Source organism: Capricornis sumatraensis, chromosome 15 (genome assembly GCF_032405125.1).
Source record: "Capricornis sumatraensis isolate serow.1 chromosome 15, serow.2, whole genome shotgun sequence".
Lineage (NCBI taxonomy): Eukaryota > Metazoa > Chordata > Mammalia > Artiodactyla > Bovidae > Capricornis > Capricornis sumatraensis.
Window position 1 is genome coordinate 38,467,036 of NC_091083.1, and position 16,199 is coordinate 38,483,234.

Below are 16,199 nucleotides of genomic sequence, written 5' to 3' on the forward strand. Positions count from 1 at the left end.
GAGCAAATCATATGTGTGCACACAATGGGGTGACCACAGAACGCCACCAGCAACATGGAAAGGAGGGTTGGATTTCAGGGTCCTAACATGAAAGGGCAATGGCAACCTTTGCCCTGAAAGCTACAGGGAAGCCACAGAGAGCAGTGAGAGGATGAGAAGAAGGAAAGTGGCCATTTGGGGAAGAAAGAGAAAAAGGCAAAACTACTGGCCAGTGTTGGTGGGAAAAAAGAGGAAGATATAAGAAACAAATCAAATGATTTGGAAATTAAAAAATCAGCATCCAAAAGAAAACTGCCTAGGACATAATGGGTGGAGCTGCCAGTGAGGTCTGGTGAGCTCTGAACACAGGACACGTGACCCCAGGCACGGTGGGATGACTTTGGGGAACACTCAAGTGTCACAGATGGAGATGAGTGAGTCACAGAGGTAGAACCAGACCGGGCAGAATCTGGGGCTGGGTGAGCTTGCCGCAGGCACTCAGGTCAGCGTGTATCACTGCCAGGGACCAGAGCTGTGCAGCGATGATGAATAATGAGTTCAGGACTAAGGTCTGGTCAAGGGGAGAAAGCACCAGGCAGCCCTCTGAGGGGTCTGCTGTTCTGAGGTTGTGCTTTTTACCCTGAGAAATTCAAGGTTTCTGGTCAACCCTGACTCTGGGATAGACACTGAATCCTAAAGATATGAACACCTTAGATTGACTCCTTAACTCAGCAGGACAAGGAAGATGAGACCCAAGGAGGTTAAGTGGCTTGTGGTGTCCTACACAGCCAGACAGTGGCAGACCTGCAGTTAGAATCATGGTAGCCTGATTTTCATGCTGGTGCATGTGTGGATCATAAAGAACACACTGGTCCTTGAGATTTTTCCAAGAAACCCTTCCGTTAGGAAATCAACCTTGAGTCCTAAAACAGTAAAGGGCCTCAGAAACCTTGATATAAAAATCAGTTAAACTCAGGACCTTCTGAACTTATATGATTATTCTGTCTTCCCCGCCCCGTGGAACATGGAGTTTCATTTTGAGAGGCATATCACAGAACACACGTTGGAAATGCAATCCGTGTGGTCCTCGGCGGCTTAGAACACACCCAGTTTTCCTGAGCTGGAGGTGCTGCCTTGTCTCCTAGAAGCCTTTGTGATTCAGGTCTGAACATACAGTCATGCTTTTCTTGTCAGTAACCGTCTCAACCCTCTGGACTTTCTTTAATTTCCACCTCTTATGAAACTATAAGTTGGATCTAGCCAACAGGTACGAGATCCCCTGATACCCATGGATGTCATTTCCCTCCTAAGATCGATGTTTTATGAACTTTACTTGGTATTTCCCATCATTCCAGACATGAAACCTATACTTCTGAAGAATGCAACCCCATGCAGAAAAATTAATACACTAGAGATACTGCAACTCTAGGAAAGGAAGGAAAGAAACATTTATTTATTGAACATCTATTAAGTGATATGTGCCATGTGAGATGTTTTACATTGTTTTGCTCACTTGGTGTCTTTCCTTTGCCACAGTGTTTTCCAATCTAGACTGTCTTGGAAAGATGGTTTAATAATTCACGAAAACATACCCACAGGCTCAGAATTTTCCTTGTATTGGGGGTGAAGTGCATGTCAAAAGGATGGGGTTGGACCCAGCAAATCTTTGGTGTAGGGAAAGGTTCTGTGCAGTTGAGATACCATCTCCCCCTCCTACCTGGTCTCCATCCTCCCCGGCTTGTCCTGCTTTTTGGTTCCACTTAGTAGACTTATGCATAGAAAAGTACCAGGGAGTGAGTGTGGCACATTTATAATTTGAATAAAAACTAGAGGGAGGGACTTCCCTGATGGTCCAGGGGCTAAGACTCTGCACTCCAAATGCAGGGGGTCCAGGTTCCATCCCTGGTCAGGGAACTTGATCCCACGTGCTGCAACTAAGCGTTCGCATGCCGCCATTAAGATTCGGTACACAAACAAACAAACAAAGCTAGAAAGAGGGCAGTGCTTGAGTAAAGGGAGTGAGTGATGGATGGTTACAGTTCAGGCCTTGCAGGGAAGGCTGTTCTGCAGCAAGAACACAGGAACGGTGGTCCCTCCCAAGCCCCTCGGAGCACCCTGTGCAGGCCACTGTGTGCTCAGTCATCTGTACGGTGGAAGCAGGGTGAGGATGCTGGTGTGGTGCTTTTGCATCTCGCACCTTTACTGGCTCTAGTACAGGCTGGTTTAAAGCAGCTTTCAGGCGCGTGCAGGACCTCTGCACACCCAGACGCCCTTGTTGGAGACTGGTCCCTGGATGGCTCGTGCCACTGTCCATGGTTTCCTTTTTCTTCACCTGCCTCACTGGTCTATATTCTCAGATTTCCCCAAAGTATAGAATGTAAACCTTGGGTGTAGCTGGAGAATAGTTTTTCTCAATTTTGCTCTGCTCTTCTCAGTTGCTTCAGCCATGTCTGACTCTTTGCAACCCCATGGACTGTAGCCCCCCAGGCTCCTCTGTCCATGGACTTCTCCAGGCAAGAACGCTGAGTGGGTTGCCATTTCCTTCCCCAGGGGAATCTTCCCGACCCAGGGACTGAACCTGCATCTCCTGCATTTTCTGCACTGCAGGCAGACTCTTTATGCACTGGGCTACCAGGGAAGCCTGGGGATTAGAGAAGGTGTATGGAAAGGCCCCTGGAACAGTTAAACTGTGAGTAGCCCTGCTGGGTCAGGGAATGCAAGCAGATGGATGCACTGTTGCTCTGGAAATCTGATTTGCCTGCATTAAGAAAAAAAAAATTTTGAAAGTTTGTATATGGATGAGATTTGGGATTTGCACCAAGCTTTGTTCACAGTTTTCCTGCTTGAAAAGCTGGATTCCTGCTTGGAAAGTTGAAATTTCATTTCAAAAGGAGAGAGAGAGAAAGGGGGAGAGAGATTGAATCTTCCTGGCTATGTGATGCGAACCATCTGGTCAGTCAAGGTCAGGACTGGTCCCAGTGGAGGCCCCCAGGGCATTTTTGGAAGGGGTACTGGGGAATCACTCTAGCGTGCAGCTCTGTTCACAGGGCCTGAGAGAGAAATTTCCCCAGACCGGTGCTGACCGCTGTTTACTTCTCAGAGGGACTCTGGGCACCTTGCCCTCACCACTTCCTTCCCACGCTCTCCCTTGCTTTCTCTGCCAATCTATAAACACTACAGTATTAACACCTAAGTCTTTGGAGAAATGAATTCTCCTCATCTAAAAAAGTGTTATTCTAAACCACTGCCTATAGAACTGGCTGTGCATGAGCGCTAAGTCATTCAGTCGTGTCCAACTCTTTGCGACCCCATGGACCATACATAGCCCGCCAGTCTCTCCTGTCCATGGAATTCTCTAGGCAAGAATACTAGAGTGGGTTGCCATGCTATCCTCCAGGGGATCTTCCTGACCCAGGGATCAAACCCACGTCTCTTAGGTCTCCTGCATTGGCAGGTGGGTTCTTTACCACCAGCAACGCCTGGGAAGCCCATAGGACTGGCTGGTTAGAACTTATCAGTTCAGTTCAGCTGCTTAGCTGTGTTCAACTCTGCAACCCCATGGACGGCAGAAAGCCAGTCTTCCCTGTCCATCACCAACTCCCAGAGCCTGCTCAAACTCATGTCCATCGAGTTTGTGATGGCATCCAACCATCTCATCCTCTGCCTTCCCCTTCTCCTCCTGCCCTCAATATTTCCCAGCATCACGGTCTTTTCCAATGAGTCAGTTCTTCGCATCAGGTGGCCAAAACATTGGAGTTTCAGCTTTAGCATCAGTCCTTCCAATGAATATACAGGCCTAATTTCCTTTAGGACTGACTGGTTTGATCTCCTTAGAGTCCAATAGCTGTTCAGAACTAAATGGAAGAGTTTAGCATCATCTTATTTTTTTTTTTTTTAGTTTAATGGCCACAAATGCCTGAACCATGAGTTGAAAATATGCTATAAGGTGAAAGGATCGATTGAGTATCACAGCAGAGAGAGGTCTGGGGAAGATTTAGCAGGATTCTGTTAATTCAGAGCTGGAGAGGTGATCTTCCAAGAAGTAAGATGATGGTCCAAAAACCCCACAGCTGCCAAGGGCCAAAAACCAGAAAAGCCTAGGTGTTTCTGACAGCTGGCCCCATCATGTTTCTAGAACAACATGGTTCAAAAGACTCTGAAGGAAAGTCTGTTATATCATAGTTTAGAATGGGAGGCTGAGGATGGATGCATTCAAATTAGAGATATTTCTGAAAGAAAGGTATAAAAAGTTTAATGTGATAGTAATAGGGAACCTATGAAGATTTCAGCCTGGTGGATTTATCTTCAGAATTCAACAGAGTGCTCCAATGGAAGCCCATTTCTGCAGGGACTACACATTCTCAGGGGCAGACCCTGCCAATCTCAGGGACTTGTGTGCAGAGCAGGTCCTCAAAGTGAAGCTGCCATAGCACTTCCTTGTCTGGGATACTCCAATGTCCAAATAAAAAAGTAAAGAAGTGGGGACTTCCCTGGTGGTCCAGCGGCTGCGACTGCACTCCCAATGCAGAGGGCCCCAGTTTGATCCCTGGGTAGGGAACTGGATTCTTCCTGCAGCAACTAAGATTTTGCATGCTGCAATGAAGATCATAGATCTTGTGAAGCTAAATAAACAACAAAAAATGCAAAATGATAAAAAAGAGAGGTAAAAAATAGGCATAAGAAAAACAAACTGCTATGCATAAAATAAATCAGCTGTAAAATTATGCAGTACACCCTGGGAATAGAGCCAGTATTTTATAATAACTTTAAATGGAATATAATCTAGAAAAATATTGCATCACTTCGCTATACACCTGAAACTAATGTAATATTTTAAATCAACTATACTTCAATAAAAAATTTTCTAAAAGGAATAGATGAAAAGAGAAATATATATGTTATTCTTTTAAGGTACTTTTTTCTAAAGTATTCTTTGATAAGCTTTGTTTCAGGACAGGAAATAAAAGAAGTTTGCATTTCCTTTCACTACAGCAGTGACCATACCAACCACAGTTTCTGTGGTCAAAACCACCATTCTCTGATTTTTTTGATGCCCTATTTTCACTGCTATGAGTTAGCATCTATTAGCACTAACTATCGGAGAAGGCAATGGCACCCCACTCCAGTACTCTTGCCTGGAAAATCCCATGGATGGAGGAGCCTGGTAGGTTGCAGTCCATGGGGTCACTAAGAGTCAGACACAACTGAGCTACTTCACATTCACTTTTCACTTTCCTGCATTAGAGAAGGAAATGGCAACCCACTCCAGTGTTCTTGCCTGGAAAATTCCAGGGACGGCAGAGCCTGGTGGGCTGCTGTCTATGGGGTCGCACAGAGTCGGGCAGGACTGAAGCAACTTAGCAGCAGCAGCAGCAGCATTAACTATTTTTCTCTTAAGGCGTTTACTATTTATTTAACACCCACAGCAATCAAGACAAAACTCAAAATACATGCAAACAATACCCAGAGTATACTGGGACACAAAGACCAGAATCTTCATTTATTTATTTTTTGCTGAAGTAAAAGAATGATAACCCCTTCCCATCAGGTTTTTGATGTTCCTTTATGAAGACAACATGCGAAGCAAACGTAGCAACTGATAAGACCATTTCAACAAAGGGGTCATTATCTTCAGGCTTTTAAAGTAAATGTTCCAGTTTGGCATAATTTTATTCAGGTACCCTTTCAAGAGAGCCTGTGTTTATATTTTGTATTTTACCTGAGTAGAAAAACATCTCGTTTCTCGTACTTAGGAAGTGGTTTTAGCACTTGGAAAGACCTCAGTCACAGGGTGTGATAAGCAGGCCTGGCGCAGCTGGAGGTTCTGACAATACCTGCCTGGGGCAACCCACTGTGAGGAGAAACCATCCAGAAATCACACACGTCAGTGGCTAGGGTTAAGCCGTTTGGGGATTTGCATCAGTCTGCCCAAATGAATGACGAAAAACCAAGGAAATCACTCAATCTAGTGTTTATACATCAAACGGTTTCTTATAAACCTTTGGTTGCAACTGTTTTTCACCTATTAAGACAAGTCTCAAAACTCCTGAAAGTTTAGCTAATTTCCAGTTTGTCACAATAGCATTTTTTTAAGGTTTTTTTTTGTTTGTTTGTTTGATGTGGACCATTCTTTAAAGTATTTTTTAAATTAAAATTTTTTTTTTTATTTTTGACTGTGCTGGGTCTTTTCTAGCTGCAGAGAGTGGGGGCTACTCTTGTTGCAGAACACGGACATTGCACTGTGGTGGCTGCTCTTGCTGCAGAGCTCGTGCTCTGGGCCTGTGGGCTCCAGTAGTTGTGGTGGACAGGCTCAGTTGCTTCGGGACATGTGGAATCTTCCTGGACCAGGGATCGAACCCCCTGTCCCCTGCATTGGCAGGTGGATTCTTGACCACTGGACCACCAGGGAAGTCTCATCTTTTAAAGTCTTTATTGAATTTGTTGCAATGCTGCTTCTGTTGTTTATGTTCTGATTTTTTGGCCCTGAGGCGTGTGGGATCCTAGCTCCCTAACCAAGGATTGAACCTACTCCCCCTGCATTAAAAGGTGAAGTCCCAAACTCTAGACCACCATGGAAGTCCCATGATAGCCTTTTTTTTTCCCTGTTGTTCTCTTTTACTATTCTGCTTCCTTTGAGCCGTTTTCTGTGTCTCAGCCTTTGGCAGCAGCATCAGGCTTCTTTGGCACAAAGCTGCTGGGGACTTTGCATCCTCTTTTCCTTCTGCCTCTACTAAATCCCATGGATGGAAGAGCCTGGTGGGCTACAGTCCATGGGGTTGAAAAGAGTCGGACATGACTGAGCACAGCACAGCAGCACTACCTTTAGTAGCTCTGGGGTCAGCCTGCAGCCCCTCTATGTGGCCAGATTTCAGTCATCATGAGATAGTTCCATTTGAATATCTGAATGATGTATCAAAGTGAATTTTCCAGTGAGAGACTGTTACACACACACACACACACACACACACACACACACACACACACACACACTCTACTCTCTTGACTGTTCCCTCCCTTGTTTCCTTGGCTGCTCCATACTCAGCCCTTGTGGGGTTCCATAGGGCTCTGCCCAAGGTTGGTTCTCTCTTCCCGACACACCTCATTTATTCCCAAGGATTTGAATTACCACGTGTCTATGTGTTAATGACTCAGATTTGCCAGATTTTTTAAAATAAAGTCTGTGAATCTAACTGCTTCCTTGACATCTTGACCCAGAAAACTTTCAGACAACATAACCATCATCACAAAAAAGGAACACATTCACATCTTTTGTTTAGGTATGTGCTTTATCCAAGATGCACAGCCATCCTCCAAGATGCCGGCCAACATCCAGGACACCCGTTTTCTTCTCCCTCCTTTTCCCTGTCTCCCTCCAAGTTCTCAGCATCCTAGACATGAATCGTAGGCATTCGTCTGAGACATCTTTGCAAAGGGCACAATTCAGTCTTCCTGTGGCTCCTAAGAAAATGTCCTGAGATGATGTGGTTCACAAGGTCATCTGTGTCCCCACTTCTCTGCCTGCCTCCTCTGCATCCTTGTCCTTCCTGCTCGCCACACTCCAACCACACTCACCTTGCCCAACCCCGTGTCAAACGCACATGAGATGCTCAGTCCAGCTCACTGGGTTCACTCTCACCTCATATCTACCTAACTCTTCTCTCCTCCGAGGTCGCCTAGGCTCCTTCCTGTTTCTTTTGACTTGTGTGTGTGTTAAGTTGCTTCAGTCATGTCTGACTCTTTGTGAACCCATGGACTGCAGCCTGCCAGGCTCCTCTGTCCATGGGTTTCTCCAGGCAAGAACTCTGGAGTGGGTTGCTATGCCCTCCTCCAGGGGATCTTCCTGACACAGGTATCAAACCTGTGTCCCTTGCATCTACTGCATTGCCAGGTGGGTTCTTCACCATGAGCATGGCCTGGGAAGTCCCTTTCTTTTTACTTGGTTCTTTTTATTGTATATTTTTGTTTGGCAATATATTTTTAAAGTTAATTATTTGTTACATGTTTGTTTATTTGGCTGCATTGGGTCTTAGTTGTGTTGTGTGAGGTATTTCACTGTGGCTCACAGATTGTCTTTGGTGTTGTGTACAGGGTAGTTGCCCCTTGGCATGTGGGGTCTTTGTTCCTGGATCAGGGATTGAACCCATGTCCTCTGCATTGCAAGGCAGATTCTTAACCACTGGACCCCCAGGGAGGTCCCTTGGCAATGTATTTTTAAATAAAATTATAGTTGTGCATGGTTTAAGAGCTGAATTGTTTTCATGGTTTTTAACTCCCAAATCCCAGTTCCCTGAACTCCCCCCTCCATTTTCTGCTCCCTAAGGGCATATATTTTCAGCAGTTCTAATTGATTATTTTGGTAACATTCTCTTCATCACTAAATAACATCAGTTCAGTTCAGTTCAGTTGCTCAGTCATGTCTGACTGACTCTTTGCGACCCCATGGACTGCAGCATGCCAGGCCTCCCTGTCCATCACCCGGAGTTTACTCAGACTCATGGCCATGGAGTTGGTGAGGCCATCCTAACGTCTCCTCCTGTGTCGTCCCCTTCTTGCCCCGCCTTTAATCTTTCCCAACCTCAGGGTCTTTGCAAATGAGTCAGTTCTTCGCATCAGGTGGCCAAAATATTGGAGCTTCAGCTTCAGCATCAGTCCTTCCAATGAATATTCAGGACTGATTTCCTTTAGGACTAACTGGTTGGATCTCCTTGCAGTCCAAGGGACTCGCAAGAATCTTCTCCAACATTACAGTTCAAAAGCATCAATTCTTGGGCACTCAGCTTTCTTTATAGTCCGACTCTCACATCCATACATGACTACTGGAAAAACCATAGCCTTGACTAGGTGGAGCTTTGTTGACAAAGTAATGTCCCTGCTTTTAAATATGCTGTCTAGGTTGGTCATAACTTTTCTTCCAAGGAGGAAGTGTCTTTTAATTTCATGGCTGCAATCACCATCTGCAGTGATTTTGGAGCCCCCCAAAATAAAGCCTGTCACTGTTTCCACTGTTTCCTCATCTATTTGCCATAAAGTGATGGGACCAGATGCCATGATCTTACTTTTCTGAATGTTGAGTTTTAGACCAACTTTTTCACTCTCCTCTAACATACTTACTTATTAAATAACATATTAAATACTTAATTTTCCTGCTTAGGTGTCATCTATTGATTTCTCCATATGAAAGATGAGGATTTAATTCTCCTCCCGAACAAACCTTTGTAATATCCTTGGACACGTTCTGATTCCCTGTTCTTCCAGCATGAGTTATAATTTCAGTTAGGTTACACTGTGTGGTGTTAGCATTATTATCACGATACTATTTAGAGCTGAGCCAAATGATTGTGGATGAACAATGTTGCCTGCTGTATCAGTGAAAAAGGATGTTGCTGCCATCAAGCCAGCAGCCAATGTAGCTGCCAGACTGTGTGTACCCTGAGGGGATTCAGGATGGAGAAAGTAGGAAACTTGCCTTAGACAGCTAAGGTTCGTGTCAAAAGAATGAATTCAGTGAGCCCAGACTCTTGTATTTTCCCATACATGGAAAGTGTTAAATTCATTAACTTAAGATATCCGATTTTCTTTAACTGTCATCTTTGGATATTCTGACTAACTGGTTTTTGTTACAATCCCCCCCTATAGGTCCTGGATCCTCCCTGAAATCTTCAGAGCAGTCCCTCAGAGATACCTGAGAGGCTGCCTTCTGGGCTTAAGTCCTCAGTATGTCTGCTGAATAAAACATAGTTCTCAACTTCTATCGTGCATTTTTTGGTCAACATAGTAAACTAGGTTTTTCCTCATTAGGGTTAACTATTGCCCTTATAGAGGGCAGGCAGGAGGCTAACTGCCTATGTATTTATCACTAATTATCCACCTCTCACTTCCACTTGTGTTAATATTGCTCAATAAAATCAGTATGAGGTTGTCTCACAGCAGGAGGTCCTGATAAGGAAGATGGTGCAAGCCATCTTTATTCTAATATTTTTTATTCTTGAAAAAGCTTTTCCAGGAAACTTCTGACCTAAATTTGTTTTGGATTTGTGCCAATGTGGGTTCTCCAGCAAGGAGACACCAAGATGGTATTTGAAGGGCAAAGAGATGTATTAGGACAAATGCCTGGGCGGGGGGAACATAAAGGGGCAGGAGGGGGCAGGGAGAGCCTTCAGACAGGGATGCAGGTCTGACAGCTGGGAAGGGAGAGGAGGAAGGAAGGAAGGTGCAGTAGGAAGAGTCTCAGACTGCACTGTGGCTCCTGGAAACCTCAGGGTGGCAGCCGGAGTCTCCTTAGAAGAATGCTACGCCAGGCAGAAGAGACTGGCTGTAGGAACCCTGCAGGTGCAGGAAGGGGGACATCTTCCAGGGCCTGACAGTGGGCTCTTGTCCGACACTTGGAAGTGAATTCATCGAGGAGACACATGAGCTGACAAAACAAAGATTTTGTTGTGAAAGGGCACCCAGGCAGAGAGCAGCACGTTAAGGGAAACCAGGAGGGCTGCTCTGCCACATGGCTCACAGTCTCAGGGTTTATGGTGATGCGGTTCGTTTCTGGGTTGTCTCTGGCCAATCATCTTGTTTGGCCCAATTCGGTCTGACTCAGGGTTCTTCTTGGTGGCACTGGCATCTCCCAGCCAAGATGGATTCTCATGTGAAGGATTCTGGGAGATTGGTCGGACATATTATGTGTTGGTGGCTCCTCCCTCCTTTTGGCCCCTCCCAAATTCTCCCAGTTAGTTTTCAGCAGCAGCACCATCTTCCTTATCAGGACCTCCTGCTGTGAGACAGCTCATACAAGTGGTTATCATCATGTCTGGCCAACGTGGGCCATTTCGCTCAGTGGTCCCCTAACACTGCCATGCTGAGGCATTGTCTGGGAGCTGCCAGCAGGGAGCCATCACTGACTGCGTCCCTTCTGCAAGTTATCGCCTGAAGGAAGGGCTGAACAGGCTGGAATGGCTCCTGGTTTTCTGCTCCAAAGGGCCACCAAATGAGGCTGAGACCTTGAGAATCTTCACCATCACATGGTTTCCATCTTATTTCTTAGCTGTTTGCTTCTTCATCTGAGTTCTTTCTCTATAGCTTCCTGAGGAGGAGTGCACAAGAAGCAGTTTTTGAAAGCTTGCATCTCTGAAAATGTCTTTATTCTACAGGGAAGGAAAATTTGGCACCCCAAAATGTCTCCTTGGCATGCAAATTATTTTGAGCTGAAAGCAATCGAGGCCCAAAAGACACAGAAAGTCACTTTTCCCCTTTCCCCCTTACCTGCCTAAAGAATTTAGATAAAGGGCCTTTTTCCAGAATAGATCTATTACCCGAGATGTTTGCAAAGATTACAGGCCAGGTGTGGTGGGGGAAACTTGGCAGGGCCCAGAAATCGGAGTCCACTCTGTCCCATTGTCTCTGCTGACCCAGCAAACATTTGTCTGCCAAACATTTGTTTTCTCACCCTCATGTCAGTTGCTCCCTCCCCTTTAAAGCCCCAAACCATTACCCCAACATCCTCTTTTGGTTTCAGCTGAAGATGCTATTTAAGATGAGAGCTTTGGCCATTTTGGTGAATTACTCAGTTTTCCTGAGTCTCTCCTATGTATGTTGTTGTTGTTTAATAGTTAAGTCATGTCCGACTCTTTTGTGACCCGATGAACTTCCAGGCTTCTCTGTTCATAGGATTTCACAGGCAAGAATACTAGAGTGGTTTGCCATTTCCTTCTCCAGGAAATCTTCCAACCCAGGGATTGAATCTGTGTCTGCTGCATTGGCGGGCAGATTCTTTACCACTGAGCCACCAGGGAAGCCCCTCTCCTGTTTATGCATGTTATTAAACTTTTGTTTGATTTTGCTTATCTGTCTCACGTGAATTTAATTCTTAGACCAGACAGAAGAACGTAGAAGGACAGAGGAAATTTCTCCCTCCAGAAGAACTCTCATACTTAATCAACAGCTGATAGATATCGAGACAAGAAATAACTTCCCTTCAAAACTCTGCAGGCATTTTGCTCTGTTCTCTCCTACCTTCTAGCATTGCTCTTAACAACTTTAAAGTCATTCCAGTTCTTGACCCTTAACTCCAGTGCTCTGAAACACTGTGGTAATGTGTCTCAGCACATTTTTCAGGCATCCTGGGGTTCTTAATTTGGAAACTCATTTTGAGACTTGGGGAAATTTATATGCATAATTTCCTTAGTGTTTTATTCTCATTTATTTTCTCAGCTTTTTTCCTCAACTCTTAATCAGTACCTATAAATTTCTTATGATTTTTTTTCCTTTTTAATTTCTGGGACATTTTCTCAATTTTGACTTCAAAACCTTTCAGAAATTAAATTTTTTTCTCCTATTATATATTAAGTTTAAACACAACATTTGTCTCGGTGAAACTTCTTTTAAAACATTGTTCTTATTTTATGGATAGAATATCTTGTCTTATTTTGTTCTGAAGAAATTCACAAAGTTTTTTTTAAGCTTTCTTTTCTTACTTTTTTTACATTTTTATTATTGCTTAGTTTGCTTTGACTTCTGTTTTTCTTCCTACAAGGCTTCTTCTGACATCTGCTGATCCTCGGCTGTTCACTCGTATTTAATGGTTGGATGCTCGAAGCTGACTGACAGTGGTGGGTATGGTTTTTAACTGAGATTCCTCAGAATCTCACATGGAAAATGGGGATACTTATGGTGTTATCTCATAGGGCTACTGTTAGATAAAGCAGGTCAAGAGCGCATCATGGCCCCAGCATGGAGAAAGTACCAGATAACACTAACTGAAGAAAAAGAGCAGGTAACCTCCTGGACGTAAATGGGTCCCCTCAAGGGAAAGCAGATTGAGACTCATTCCTTCTGGACTGATACTCCAAGATGAGAGCAGCAGGACAATCTAGAGAGGAGGATGGGCCCTGCCCAGATAGAAGAGACCACATTTTTCTCACTCTTGAAGTCAGGAGACCTAGCCGACTGCACATGCACAGAAAGTATCCTTGGAGGTCAAAAGGGAATGATGTCAACCTACCCATAGGCCTCTTCGCCTGAATCCATCTTGGCTGAGAGATGAACACGTAGCTATAGGAGGATCCTGAGTTATACAAAATACGGACTCTGAAACAGGCAAATCAAAATCATTGGTCAAGGAACTTTGGAAGAAATGCCTCTTAAAAGTGATTCAAATGCCCATGAGGGCGTGACTCTCCCTCTGAGTCTGCGCATGTGTCTACCAACAGGTACTGTATTCTTTTCCTCCTAATAAATACTTTACTTGTTTCACTGCTTACTGTCTTGTGGGAATTCTTTTCTGCAAAGCTGAAGGGCCAGGGCCTTGCTGCTGACCTCTGGTCTAGGGGCTAGGATTCAGCACTCTCACTGTCATGACCTGACCTCAATCTCTGGCCAAGAACAAAACCTCTGCTTGCTTCACGTTGCTGCAGGCCAACGCCACCGGAGATCGATTTGAGTCTCGGCTGGACACTCTTGAATCTCTCTGTGACTTGGGAAGTTACTTAACTTCTCCATGTATTGGTTTTATTTATCTGTACAATGGGATTATAATTTTGCTGCCTCAAAAGGAGTTATGAGGGTTCAATGAGGTAATGCATACAAAATGTTGGGATCATGGCTCGATCTAGCTTACAGTTAGTGATCAATATCCCAGACGGTATCCCCTCACCGGATCACTTCTTCATATCCTCGTTTGGGAATTTAAGGAGATGTGGTTGGAAAACTGATTCTGGTTCCTTCAGAGCAGAGACACATCTGGAATAACTGTTTTCATTTAGTCCGTAGAGCTCTGCTCTTCCAAACAGACAAGAGCTAGACTGTTGCTGAAGGATGTATTTAAAAAAATAATAAATTCATGGTCAGCATCTTTAAACTTCAGGATAGAATCTAAACTCCAAACCCACATTAACTGCTTATTGGCCCTTAAGAAACCCACCAGACAAGAGATTCCAACCTGGTTCACAGCTCGGGAGCATCGGAGGAGGGTGGTTATTGAGTGTTTACAAAGCTCCTGTGAGAAAAAAGTGTCTGGTTAGATTCTTTAGAACAACAACAACCACAGAACTGAATCTAGGTTGTTAATTTTTTGAGGGCAAAGGGGTTGAGGTTGGGATGGCTTTGACCTTCCATTTTAAGGAAATCAGTGGGGAAAGACCCTCTGAAGACTGGAAGCTAAGATCAGTGACGCAAACAATGTTGTGGCTCTCATTAACAAGGGTCTTTAGCATTTAAAGACTTTCCCATAATGCCTTCCCCTCCCACACCATTTCCTCTTGGGCCCCTGGAATAGAAGACACAGATCTTAGCCCCTTCACAGAGGAGAAACTGCCTCCTTGGAATTGGTCATTTTACTTGGAATTGGGATCTGCCGCCTCAGAACTGGTGATTTTACTATAGTTTAAAAAGTTTCTCCAAGTAAGCAGTGGCTTCTATCTGAGAAAAAGCGAAGTCGAAGAAGTATTAAAAATCGTGATTTGACAAAGATACTCAGAAAGTTGACTGAATATTTAGCTCTTGTGTTTAAAAATAACCATGGCTGCTGCTTCTTTTCTTCCTTTTGCCTGTGTCACGTGACATGTAGGATTTTAATTCCCAGACCAGGGATCGAACCCTCACCCCCTGCATGGGCAGCACGGAGTCTTAATGACTCCATCATGAAAGTCCAAGCATGGCTTCTTAAAGGTCTCTTTGGTTAAATCTGTGATAAAAGACATCCTTCACTAGAACAGACTAAACACTAAATTGCTTGAAAATGTGCTTGTCATGGATTGTTTAGAAGTAGATTTTAAATACTTCATGGAAAAGTATTTCAAGGAATTATGCCTTAATAAGTCAAGTAAGCACTTTTTCCTTTTGGTACACTGAAATAATTAATACATGCCTTGTTATTCAGTGTATAGGAAGAGTGCTTTATTAAATGAGTGATAAATATTTTGGTTGAGAGGTTTCAAGACATGAGATACAGAGGACTGGGCCAGAAGTTTGCGGTTAGCTGATGCAAACTATTATATATAGAATGGGTGGGCAATAAGGTCCTGCAGTATAGCACAGGGAACTATATGCAATATCCTGTGATAAACCATAATGAAAGAGAATAGGTAAAAGGATATATATGTATAACTGAATCACTTTGCAGTACAGCTGAAATTAACACAACACTAAATCAACTCTACTGCCATAAAAAAGAAAAAAAAAAAAAAAAAAAAACTGGACGGGTGGTTTTGTAAGAGTTCCCAGAAGGAGTGAAGATGGCAGGAAACATGCCAGCCTCCCTTCCTTCCCTGCATACGAGCAGAATTGTGGACACGATTCACCGAATGATGACAGTGAATGTTTTCCCTGAAATTACAGGAAATGTGATTTCAGGGCTTGTAGTTTTTTTTTTCCTATGACTTCTTGAAATTCCTTAATCTATTGCATTTTCCACCCCCTCCCCCCTCCCCCTCTTGAAGCTGAACTTCTGATGGACTTTCTCTGTGTGGCTCTGGGTTGTGTCTGACATTCAAAAATACTCTTTCCTTCTGGGGGATGGGCTAGGCCACATGGCCCTAGTGTGGGGTCAGGGAGGGTGACTGAGCTGGATACAGAGGCTTCTATTAATAGTAATTCAGAATTTCCTATAAGAGATCTCCTCTTCTCTGGGGGCATATTTCATCTTTTCAGACTCAGGACAGCATAGATTGCAGGTCCAGTCATCCATGAGATAGGCATCCGTGAGATAACCTTCTAGTTATCATAGGTAATTTGTAGTTCAGGAGCTGACACTCTATTTACTTTCCTTCAGTAAAAATGGCTCACTCTTTGTGTGCTTGCTCGTTTTTTTGGTAGAGAGGGAGACTTACAGTTGTTTAAAGCTTTTTGCTTTTTTTGGCATTTTTGCTGATAGCAACATCTCAGCTGTATATTGGAAGAACTGGCCTCTTACTAGTGAATGTCTGGGCGATTTGGTTGGCTGTTCAGAGCTTTCGCTTGTTCCTTCCTAGAGCATGCACAACGGTAACTCTAGGAGGACTACCAGGATGTTCAAAGGACTTTGCACATAGCAAAACACTCCTTACGGAGAAGTGTTTATTCTGAACATAGCAGGGTGCTTGAAAAATTACTGATTAAACCTATGATGCAAGCCTGCAGTAACCTACCCCATTCAGTATTTCTTATTAGAGAGTCACTTGCAGTTTGACCAGGGCTCCAAGTTTCAATCGTTTATCTTCTGCTGAGCTGGACAGCCTGTGTTTATCCCTGGCTCT

The 16,199-nt window shown here is 44.1% G+C and overlaps 1 non-coding gene across 1 annotated transcript; it reads left to right on the forward strand.

Annotated features, from left to right (window-relative positions):
- The first annotated feature begins 1,820 nt into the window (after positions 1-1,820).
- Positions 1,821-1,893, forward strand: TRNAW-CCA (transfer RNA tryptophan (anticodon CCA)). The gene has a single exon. It is a non-coding gene; the product is annotated as a tRNA-Trp (tRNA).
- The last annotated feature ends 14,306 nt before the right edge of the window (positions 1,894-16,199 follow it).